The sequence below is a fragment of the Manis javanica genome, chromosome 13, assembly GCF_040802235.1.
Source record: "Manis javanica isolate MJ-LG chromosome 13, MJ_LKY, whole genome shotgun sequence".
In the NCBI taxonomy this organism is placed as follows: Eukaryota; Metazoa; Chordata; class Mammalia; order Pholidota; family Manidae; genus Manis; species Manis javanica.
Window position 1 is genome coordinate 17,237,635 of NC_133168.1, and position 12,938 is coordinate 17,250,572.

At 34.5% G+C, this 12,938-nt stretch overlaps 1 protein-coding gene across 3 annotated transcripts in view; it reads left to right on the forward strand.

Annotated features, from left to right (window-relative positions):
* RNGTT (RNA guanylyltransferase and 5'-phosphatase) overlaps positions 1–12,938 on the forward strand; it is a 262,720-nt gene that overhangs the window by 124,402 nt on the left and 125,380 nt on the right. The window lies entirely within an intron of this gene.

Sequence of the window (12,938 nt, forward strand, 5' to 3'; positions counted from 1 at the left end):
CTTATTTTATCAAGAAGTGTGCATTGATCTTTAGGATGATTAAGTTTGGTTCTGCACAGATATAATGAAGTTGAAGCATGCTTCTGATTAACTTGATGCCTCCAGCTTATGTTCTTAATCTATTGATTTTTTTTTAATGAAAGTGTATTTGACTATGTTTAAAATACTCAGGAACAACTCGACAGGAAACTTAACCTCACAGAGATTATATTTGAATAGAAAAAGTTAAACTGTTAACACTTGAGTCATTTTACCTCTGTATACAGGTAGAATGTTTTAAACTTGACAGGTGGTAGGGGCCCGGGGAGGGGGAATAGACCTGGGTGGTGAAGGAGGTGCAGGGATGGGATGAGTTAGTTATTCTTTAAGTTCAGAGTTTGACAAAGAATCTGAAAGAAATAGGCCTAAGGGTGTTATTTTTTTAAATGACTGGAAAGAAAATATGGCTACCCCTTATTTTTGATGGGGTCACCAGAAAAAACCAAACTGTAGAAGACCTCAGAATGTAGATTTTGTCTCTCTGTCTGAGATGTACGAGGTGAGACAACTATACTTAATCCAACTGTGTGGTATGAGGAGGTTCAGAACACCTTGTATGTAATTTTTTTGTTGTCTGAGAGGAAAGGCATTTAGGTGATAACTTTGTATTTGTTTAGGATTCCTTTTAGGCACATTAGTCCAGAGTTGTTTGTGTTACAGGGTATAAGGCCTCCATATTCTTGTTAGGAAATGATGAGAGGATGCCGCTCGCCTGTGCCTTCTATTCCCCCCCATTTCACAGACTGTGATTATATCTAAGTAAAAATGAAGTTTCAAATACTCATATGTCTGGGTCACCTTTTGTAAGTGCTGGTGTATTATAAAGTGGTGTTTTATAAGGATATAATTAGAATAGATTTTATTACTGATTGTAAAAGATTTCCCAATATTTTTTTGGAAGTTATTTCCAAGTAGAATCTTGAAAGACCTATAGTTTCATGTACTTGAGAACAAAAGAGTAATAAATCTAGAATGGTTCTGTCACTGGTTTAAGTGCACTGCTTTTCCAGTACCTGAAATATACTTTGCTTAGTCTTATCTCCAAAACCTATTGTTCTGTGTCAAATGCTGCATAATAGACCATGGGTTTCTTCCAGCAGTTCTATCCATTCCTTTTCCTCATTCATAAGCATTTTCATTTCTTTCCCTATTTTTATCCTTTGGCTTTTTTTTTTGCATGTCCTTAGGATTCCTGGTCTTAGCCTAGGGACTCTGCATGCACGTCTGTGTCCATATATACAATGGACACATGTATGCACCCTGTGAGAGAAGAGTGTGCCTCACTAGCTGAAGCAGAAATGGGGCCTTTCTGGGAGAAAGTACAGGTAGAGGCACGAAAGAGAACCAGTGAGGATCACCAGTCGGACATAGGAGGCCAATGACAATACAATTAATGAAAGCAAGTGTTCTTTCAGAGGTGTTACATAAAATTCCAGTGAACCATATAATTACTTTGCTGCCTTAAATTGCTGATTAATGCCAAACTTTAAGCACAGGAAATGCAGTCACTGTAACAGAGGTGTGACATATTGTGCTGTTTTGTTCATGAGGTATTTTATACAGTAGTCTAGATATAAACCTTAGATCCTGATTTGAAATGATTTTGAACTTTATATTTCTAGATAGGAATCTGTACTAGCTTAAAATTGATACAAAGAACAAGGGAAATGTTATATACTTTTATATTGTGGAAAACACAATTTATTTCTTAAAGTCTCACTTTCATTTTCTTTGTACATTAGTAGGTACAGCATGTTTAGTTTACAGATAACATTTGGTATCCCAGTGTGCACTGTCCTCAACCAGAGATACTCAGTGACTATTAAAGGTCCCATCTGTGGTGGCTAACTGGGTCACTTTACCACCGACAGACAGGGAACTAGGGCATCCTTCTCTGCTCTCCATCTTCTTGAATAGACTCTTGGCACTAATGTCAAAAGGAGAGGTCATGTGCCTGATGATGGCGGTGACTTTGAGGACAGTCTAAATTGTATCAGCTAAAGAAATACAGTTACAAAAACTTACTGCAATGAGTTCAGGTCAACTGCATAGTTGCCACAAGACTGTTCTCACATTGATGCCAGCTGCCAATTTGGGGGTCCCCATACCCACCTTTACCTCAGACCTGCTGACTACAAATTCTGGGGTGCCTAAGCAGTCTGTCAGGTTTGATTATTCACGAGAATGACTGTTAGAACTTCTGGAAAGCACTATACTCATGATTACAGTTTTATAATAACAAAAGGAAGAGCCGCATAGGGAAAAATATGGGAGGGACCCAAATAAGAAGCTTCTGGTTGTCCTCTCCCTGTGAACAGCGTTACCTACTGCGGGCTAAGAAGTATGACAATACTTAAAAAGTGTTGCTAGCCAGGGAGGCTCACCTGAGCCTTTGGTGTCCAAAGTTTATACTGTAGTTTAATCACATATTGCCTGTATGGCCGACCTTTAGTCTTCAGCCCCTTTCAGAGCTTCAGGCTAATACATTTAGTCTCCAGTTCCTCTGGAGGTCACAACTGATGTGACATGTTCCAAAGGCTTCCTCCGATCACATTGTTAGACTCCCTGATGGGCAGACACCTCTGTCAAACAAAGATACGCTTGTCAGGCAGGACATTTTGGGGGCCTAAAGATGTCTCCCAATAGTGGAGGGCAAAGGTCAGACCTCTGTTTTGGTAAAGTGAATTTTTCAGTAAACACTTATTCAAACAAAGGATATGTTTTTGAATGAGATACATTGTTTTGCAATTTACCATATTGCTCTTTGTTTGAAATTTAAATTATATTTGACAAAAAAATATGATTTCCCCTTTATGTTCAAATTATAAATATATAACCTCTTCCTTGGTTTCTTTTCTCTCTGATTTTTATCCCTTTTCTTGTGACATTCAGACCAGCCACTTATGTAGTTTAATTTTATTGTTACTGCATTACATACATGTTCATGGGTGAGTAACCTTTCTATTCTTGTATTCCTTCCAAAAGTGCTTAATATTCTTTCAGACTGGTAGGTCAGGCTTTTCTACCCCAGGAAATATGCAGCTCTGCTGTTTATCAGTTGCATTCTGTATAAACATTCTGGAAAGTGTTTAGGAGAGGTTGCCCAGAAAAAAAAGGTACTTTAAAAACATACTAAAGTACCTTGGACTAGGCAATGAGGAGCATTCAGAGATTTTTAGATGTGACTATGACAAAACCAAGTGTTTTAGAGAGTCAGTTCTAATCGCAGTGAGTAGAAACCATGTGGAAAGAGGAAGGTAACCTGTAAGCAGGAAGGCCAGTCGGGACCCTGTTACTCTTATCCCCACTGAGGACAGTGAAGGTACTAAGGGATGGTTTGTGAGAAAGTTATTAACCATGAGAAATGATTCCAGCTTTTAAAAATCTTACACTGTAGTAATCTGTAATGTATTAAATGAACAGCTTTTAAACTTCTCTTATAATTTTTTTAATTTTCATTTTACAGAATTTCTTGGGATAGTACATGCCGTCTGTTTTCTACCTAACCTATATGTACCAGCTTGTTTTTATTGATCCTGTCATTATACTATTCGATTTACGCTTATTTAGCACACATTTGTTGAAGTGAGAGCTTACTCTGTGCCAGATTGCTGTAAGAGATGTTGAAGATACAATGATAGTAAGACATGATTCCATGTGACCTCAAAGCCCACAGCTCAGATTGGTAGTGAGACAATTAAGCGGGAAAATCCAGTGAGGAAGGGAAGCACAGGGTGCTAAGAGATTATGTTGAAGCTGCCTATAACCTAGACCAGAGGTTAGGAGATTTCTGGGAATGTGACACCCTAGTTTAGGAGAAACAGTTAAGAACATGGACTGTGGAGCCAGAATGATTTTGGCTTCTCATTTCCTTAGTATGAGCAACTTCTAAACTTTACCTTTAAGATGAGGATAATAATGGTTCCTACTTCATAAGATTGTTATGAGGCTAAAATGAGTTAATATATGAAGTGTTTAGAATGGTGCCTGGTGTGTATAGTGTTACATGTTTTCTCTTCCTTCTCCTCTTCCTGCTCTTCTGATCTCCCCCCCCCCACCTCTGCACCAAGAATATATAATTAGTACTCAGTAAACATTTGAATAAAACTCTGAATGATAGATGAAATTTTAACTACTTTTCTGTTCCCTCTTGAGTCTTTAAACATGGCTATTTTATGTGTATTTAGGCCTATATTAGTCAGAAGTCATAAACTGGTAGGCACCAGAAAGTTAAAAAATACTGAGTTTGCTGTAGATGAGGATTCCCTCTCTAGTTAATCATGGTTCTCAGTAGTTGATTATTTTTTACCAAGTCCTGTCATTGAGTTTGGGACTTCCATACTAGACTCTGACACTAGCTCTTTCAGGGTAGAGACTAACTGATCTCTTTTAAATCGCAGTAGGGGAGGCTCTCAGTTATTGGCACTCAGTCAGTCAATGCTTGTTGAATGAAAGAATGATGCCTCAATTAGGGGATTAAAAAGAAAAGTTGGTAATCTGGCAAAAGGTTTACAGTTGTTCCATGAGAATGAGTTGACTTCTACTTTGGGGAATTTTGGTAAAAATACGACAGAGAAATAATACAGAAGCTGTATTTCCTGGAAAAATTTTGGTTTTAGGTTTTCTAATTTGTCAAGTGGACTCAATCAGAATTATTAAGCTTAATTTTAATTGCAGTAATATGGGTTAATGAAAGAGCCAATGATACTATTTCAGAAACTGTCTTTTGATTACTTAACTTTAATGATAGAGTTGTTCAATCATCATTGGTAAATAATGTAAATCAAATCATTGTTCTTAAAAGAAGATAATGATATTGGCTTTTTGGTGAGCAAGAAGAATGAGTTTTTTTTTTTTTTTGAGAGGGCATCTCTCATATTTATTGATCAAATGGTTGTTAACAACAATAAAATTCAGTATAGGGGGGTCAACGCTCAATGTACAATCATTAATCCATCTCAAGCCTAATTCTCGTCAGTCTCCAATCTTCTGAAGCATAACCAACAAGTTCTTACATGGTGAACGAATTCTTACATAGTGAATAAATTCTTACATGGTGAACAGTACAAGGGCCTTCATCACAGAAACTTTCGGTTTTGATCATGCATTATGACCTATAAACAATCAGGTCAAATATGAATATTCGTTTGATTTTTGTACTTGATTTATATGTTGATCCCACATTTCTCCTATTATTATTATTATTTTTATTTTTAATAAAATGCTGAAGTGGTAGGTAGATGCAAGATAAAGGTAGAAAACATAGTTTAGTGCTGTAAGAGGGCAAATGTAGATGATCAGATGATCAGGTGTGTGCCTATGGACTAAGTATTAATCCAGGCTAGACAAGGGCAGCAAGACATCCACGGATGCAGAAGATGAAGAATGAGTTTTGTAGAATGATATACTGATGAGAAGAGTGTTTAGGGTATAGAAGCGTGGAATAATCTTAACCTAAAAGCAAGTTAGACTTTGGGAATGAAAAAGAATGAAAAGTAGCATCTAGGTGAGTGGAAATGTCCATTTTTAGGAGATTGGTAAAACCTAAACCTTGAATTTTAGGGGAGTTATGAGAGCACATTAAAAAAAGTCAACAGATCTAAGCTCCTATATTGAGTATTCTCAGTCAGTTGAGGTTATATGGAAATGCCTGCTCAGTGATGTGAGTAGAATAGTCCAGAATTGGAAGGTAGAGATAGTTTACTATTTTCTTGTTTAAGTATTCCCTTACTATTTTCCATTACAGTATTTTCTATACTGTAATGAAACTGATGTTGCTGATTTACATTCCCAGTTACATTGCAGATTCATTTTCCTCTTCATTGTAGCCTTAAGCTATTATTTTTCTTATTTCTGAAAGGTTCTTTCCTATGCTTTATAACTTTGCAGTTGTTGTTTTGTTTCTCATGTTTCTAATTTCAGGCCCTTTTGCATGATCTTTCTCTGCTTATGCATTTATAATGATATGTTTCCAATTACTTCCTGCTTCATATATGTATAAAGCAGGAATAAAAAATGAAATGTATGTATTCAGAGTCAAACACCTGGTATAACCTTTGTCACTTCCACCAGTCTTTGGTCAGTGAAAAGTTATATGCGTTCTATAGGATATTTCAGATGGTATTCAAGTGATGAGATTATGTTCATAGGTAAATATATTTAAGTTTTGTAAGTAAGACTATGAAATATGATCATGCTGTATTAAAACCTATTTGATACAGTGTGTCTGATGTTTTAACTCTTATCTAATTATCTTCTACTTTTGTCTGGTGGCAAATAATCAAGAAAATTATAATTCTGAAAAGGAGTACATTCCAGTTTAGGGTAACACACCAAATATTCACTTCAAAGCTTTTCCAGTTTTCCAGTTAAATATTTATTTTTGAAGTAAGATAGCTTTAAAAATTTTTGTTAAAGTGTTTTAAAAAACATCTTGGATAATTTAAGAAGAACTGTGTTTTTGAGAAAGATTGACAGGGAGAAATGTCTAATTAGATCATACTTAATGTTTTTACTGTTAAATTGAAATTCAGGTATTATTTAGGCATATTGGCCTAGGCTTTTATTATCATTGGGTCCCCTGTTATAGGGATTAATTAGGAATTAATGCTGGCTGGGTTTCTAGGAGTGGCAGGCAGTCAGGAAAAACCTACCCAATGAATATTGAATGAAATTTTATTTTTATTGAGATGTTATCATACAATAAATTATCTAAGAAAAACTTAGGTCAACACTTCTTGCATAAGAATACAAGTGCGACTCATAAATAGGTTTTGCTTAAAATATAGGCAAGGGAAAAAACAGAATAGCTTAAAAATATAGGCCATCCTCTCTTGGAATGTAATGTCAGAGCAAAAGAATACCAAAGTGAGTTTTAAAATTATCTAATATTTAAATTATTAAAATAAGACCTGACTTTTCAAGCCATGCTGTTTTAACTAAGTATACTGAAACTCTTTTTGGCTACTTGTTAACGATGTCTCCTGCCTTGGAGACTCTGCCTGACTTGAGCTCTTCTCTGGAAGACTGCCTATCATCCTTGCTGAGTACAACTTCCCTGTGCTTGGTTTGATCTGTGTATTACCTCGGCTTCTCCATTTCTTTGAAATTTCATCTCAATGACTTTCTTCTGACTTAGTTACTTTCACTTTGGCAACTTATCCCTGGCTGTTATCCTAACTTTAAAGTTCTAATCACAATTTTTCCATCTTTAAAAACCACTGAGACACTTTATCAAGACTTTTCATTGACTTTACCATCTAGTGAGCAATGGCTGTGCCTTGTTGATGATACTTGGGTCTTAGCCTTAGGCAGAGTTGTCCTCTTCAGTGATCCTGTGATCTCAGCCCTGGTGGCTCCTCCTTGCACCTGTGATTCTTGAATTCTCTAGTTCTCCTTAGTATCTTAAGGTGGAAGTTGATATCATTCATTTGTGACCTTTCTTTTTCTAATTAGTCACTTACTGCAGTAAATTGGCTTGTAAACATACTTTAGCTGTATCACTCAAACCTCAATCTACTGTGTATTCATTTTTATTCAGTTTGAAATATTTTAAAATTTTCCTTTTCATTTCCTCTTTTATTCATGGGTTATTTAGAAGTGTGTTATTAAATTTCCAAACATTGGGGGATTTTTCCAGATGTCTTTCTCTTGTTGATACTTAATTTCATTGTGGTCAGAGTACATACTTTGTATGACTTGAAACTATAAATGTGTTGTATGTACTTGGAAAAAGTTTTCTCTGCTGTTGTTGGTAGTGTTGTTATAAATGTCAGCTATGTCATGTTGTTTAAGTATTGTAGACTTCCATATTTTTACTGCTGTTCTGTCTGCTTGTGTTCAATGTCATTGCTAGACATCTTTACCCCTATTTTGTTTTTTTTTTCTACTCATCCAATCATTTACTCAGAGAAGAGCCTTAAATTCCCCATGTATAATTGAGGTTTTGTCTTATTTTTCTTAAAAAACACCTGGTCAGGTTTTTTTTTTTTTTTTTTTTATTCACTTAAGGTTTTCTTTTTAGGGGCATATACATTTGAGATTGTTAACAGGTCTTTTTTATCTCTAGTAATATTTCTTGTTAAGCTTATCCACTTCAGTTTTCTTTTCATTAGTGTTAAGATTTAACATCCTTTTCTATCCTTGTACTTTTAATTCTAATGTAACCTTTATATACAAAGTGCATGTATTTGTAGACAGCATAAAGTTGGTTCTTGATTTTTTTTCCCCCCAATCTGACAATCTCTGCCTGTTAATTGGGGCATGTGATACCATTTAAATTTAATGTAATTATTAGTAAGGTTTTGATTTAGATCTACCTGGGTTTACATTTGCCCCATGTATTTTCATTTTCTTTCGCCCTCTTTTCTTGCCATTATTTGGATTGAGAATTGTTTGATTTCATTATAGTTCCATGTTAGGCTTATTAGGTATATACATCTGTGTTTTACATTTTTGGAGATGTTCTGAAATTTATAGTATATCTCCTTAACCTTTTACAGTTTACCTTTAAATAATATTATACCACTTCATAGTTGGGATAAGAACCATACAACAATATTATTCTATATCCTTTCATATATTTAGCTTCTAAATATGTTTTAAACCCCACAATGCCCTTTAATATTTTGCTTTAAGTAGTCAGTGATCTTTTAAAGAGAGAAAGGAGGGAACAAATATTTTATATTTATCCTAGTTTTCAGCCATTTCTGATGCTTATTTTTTTATTAGTTCCTTTTTTTTTTTTTTTGTATCATATTCCTTCTGCTAGAAAACTTTCTTTTAAAATCTCTTGTGTTCTGGCCTGGTAGAAATTCATTTGATCAGATTTTGCCTGCCTGAAAAAACCTTTATTGTGCCTCCATTTTTGAAAGGCATTTTCATTTGCTAAAGATTTTGGGTTTACAAATTTGCTATTACTACTTTAAAGCTGTCATTCCATTATCTTCTGACCTATATAATTCATGACAAGGAGTCTGCTGTCAATCTTATTTTTGTACTTCTGCATGTAATTTTTTTCCCTCTTGCTGGGGTTTGACTATGTATACTTTTCTCCTAAATCCTTTTTCTCTAGGCTGCCATTGGGGTTTTGTGTATGTGCATGCCACTCATGTGTGTTTAATTTTGCAATAATCCAAAGCATTTTTTCCTCCCAATTGTTTCTTCTGCTTCTCTATTTGTTTCTTTTTCTTAACACACTCCAATTGTAGAGGTGTTCTGTGTTTTTATCTCTTAGCTCTTTGATTCTTAGTTCTGTCCCCCCTGCCCTTTCCTTTTTTGTATTTCAGTTGGAAGAAGTGCCACACACTTTTCATCTTCAAGTTCAGTGATTCTTTCCTTTGCTGTGTCCAGTCTGCTGGTAATCCCATTGATTATTATTCCCATGGATTAACATTTTTTTCTCTGATATTGTGCATTTTATTTCTTTCATTTTCATTTGTCTCCTTTTTATAGTTCTCAATTCTTTGTTGAAATTCCATGTTTGTTCATATGTGTTTTTCACCTTTTCCTTTAAAATGTTAAGGTTATTTAAAAATCTTTGATAATTTAAAAATATGGGTCATCTTTGTGTCTTGTTCCTTTGTCTTCCCTTCTTATTGATTGTAGTAATTTTTTTCTGGCTTTTTGTATGTGGGATAGTTTCTTAATCAGATGCTGGACAGTCATTTTTTTTTCTGTGTGAACAATAAAGAGGTGAGGTAAATATGTTTATGCTTAGTAATGGACATACCTCTTCTTACTTCACTTTCTTAAGAGGCTTCATTTGGAGGAGGGGGTGTTAATGGTTGAATCAGTCTGTCATATACTTTAGATGGGTTTGTGTTGCTAAATAGGTATTGTCAGTGCCCCAAAGACTTCAGATTCCTTCAGTTTATGACTGTTGGTACCTGAGCTTGTTATTGAGAGGCCTGGAGTTATAAAACAGTTTCTTCCAAATGTGAGTCAGTTAATATGTGTCATCTTTCTTTGGAGGGGATTGGGATTCAGTTCACCTGGTTGCCCAGAGACCTCAGCTCTCTAATGGCCTTAACAAAAGTTATGATTTTTTAGATTATTTGCTTTTTTATTACTGTCAGATTAGAAGCAACATTCTCTTGCCACTTTTTATGGTAAATGACAGTGAAGCTTTCCCTTAAACCAGCCTTTTAAAGATTACTTTAAAGAGGGTTAGGCACTTTCAAGATTGTGACTTTAGACCTATAGAATGAATGAGGGGGAAAAATGTTCCCTAATGTTATTCAGTTGGTACTTGTAGCTTGAAATAACATCTGCAGTGATAGTCTCATGTCTAATTTGAAGTATGTTATAACTCAGAGTGAAAATAATGGAAATGGATTAAATGATTTAAATATTGGCTCTAATGATGAAGACATTGGTGCATTGAAGATAACCATAACAAGGTTGGATAAATTTTCTCTCAAGAATTGTGAATGGGAAACAACAATATCTTTAACTTAACATACTATTTTATATACATGACCTCAAATGTGAACAAATAAATCAGTTAATTTATACAACATTAATAAAATTCCTGAAAAACCTCTTTTCACTTCCAGTAAATTTATCTTCCTTTTCATGAGCCTATTCTTATAATACAGGCTACAGTACATTCAAAGCCTGTGTTAAATGATGATTGGAGGAACTTTATATTTAGTAAGTTGCAGAAATCTTTGGGGCATTTGTTTCAAAGAGTCAAAAAAAACTTTTTTTTAGTTACTTCCTTATTTTTAAAGTCGGATTTAAATTTGTTTTGCATGATTTTACTTTTTTTAAGTGTCTGACTTGAAGCTATTTATGTCTCTGATGGCCTCAGTTTCCTTTTCTGGCAAATTAAATAATACAAAACTAAAGATACTTATGAGTTGTGTGTTTTGAATGATACATGTTAAGAACTAAGTAAAACACTTTATAGTAGTTCCTTACTGTTTGATAGGTGATGTTGTAAATGCTGATGTGTTAACATGTTGTCTGGAATAATCAATAAGGAGTAAAACGAGTAAAAACAAGGAGTATCTCTTGTTTTGACCAATTCATAGTCCCTTAAATTTCTCTTACTCATAAAAAGTTAGAGTGAAATAAAAAATAAAGAAACCATTTCATTTCTGCAACAGGTATATAGAATCTTGCTAATTCTATACGTTATGTTGTTATTTTATACATACCTTATATCCAGGGATGGCCCTTTATATGAGTTTGAGAAGTTTGGTCTAAGAATGAAAAAGCTTCCTTTACTTGGTATAGATGATGCAAAAGGAGAACAAATTCTTTTAACCTTTTAAAAATCTTTTTAAAAGATATATTTATGGTATTTGGTTTTCATTGCGGCATTCCTCAGCAGCATTTGTGTTACGAATTTAGCAAATTACTTTTTCTTACATGATGGGGTATAAGAAGGATCAAGACTATATATTTTTGTCTCGTTTGAACCATTACCCATCATTAATTCATGGATATTTTAAATAGAATACAAAGGTCTTACAAACACACACACACACACACACGTATGTATATTTCCCAGTATGAGCATGAGTTCCAAAGTATTTTTCCTCTGGGGTGAATATATCACATATATGAAACAAGGGCTTTAAGTTTAGCATTGTTTTCCAAATTTTCAGCAAGAATAGAGGCTGGTATTTTAGACACTCTGATGCTTAGGGTTTATATTTTTTCTCTCTTGAAAGGAATTTCTAAGAAATCAGTATTTTAAATCCATATTGAGTTCTTTACTTTGGCCAATTTCTTCCTCAGGTAGCTAGATCATTTAAACCTATGAGTCAATTGGAGGCAAATGTGTAAGTCTCAGAACTGTTCTGAAATTTCTGCCCATTTGGCTAAACTCTGGATAATATGGCTCTAAGAGGCTCAATTTGCCAGCTACGCAGTTTCTTAGTGTTGTAATAAGAGGAGAAAGCAAAACAAGAAAGAAAGCATCAAGAGCATCACAGTTTCTAAAAACAATTATGGTAAAATATACCATTAACATAAAATTGCTATTTTAGCCATTGTTAAGCATACAGTTTAGTGGTATTAAGTATATTCACACTGTTGTGCAACCATCACCACTATCCATCTACAGATCTTTTTCATCTTCCCAGATTGAAACTCTGTACCCATTAATCACTAACCCCTTTGTCTCCCCTCTCCCAAGCCTCTTTAAGTTCTGTTCCTGTGAATTTGACAGCTTTAAGGAAATGTAAACATTCAAACTTCAGTTGGTCTTACTTAAAATAGTTAGAAACTAGGGTTGCTCTTATTTTTCCTTCCAGAACTTCCCTAAATTTAGAGAAATTACAGATTTTGAAGAATGAAATGGCCGAGAAAATGTATTTTATACTGTGTGTCCTTGTAATGAAATTCTCTGCTTGAACAAATATAAAAAAGACAATAAAACAAAAAGTAGGACAAAAAAGAAAGGTTAAAAATTCTCTGCTTCAGAGTTTGGGGAAGACAGATAATATACTTTTGGACTGCAATTCCCATGTCTGAGCTAGCTTATGGTCACAAATTCCTAGGGGATCTCTCCCTTGCCCCCGGCCTCCAGCTGTCCCCAAGCAAGTTTCTCTGCTGTCTCCTTTTTTTGTGTATGTTTATTTTTATTCCCTGTATTTATTATTTCCCAGAGTTTTACTTGCACTTTGCTTTTGGCCTCCGCATCTCCCTTCCTTTAGTGCTGGCTCAGAAGTGCATTTAAAAAATATGTTTTAATATTTTATCCATCATTTTGGTTGTTGCAGTTATGACTGTTATTCAAGTTATTCGAGATATCTAGCCTGCCATGGAATAAAAGTCTTTGTATATTAAAAAAAAACACACACTAGACGAACCTAGATCCCTCTGGGTCATCCATCTCCCCCATTTTGTATTTCATGTTTTAAAACTTATGTATTAAGAAGCTTTTA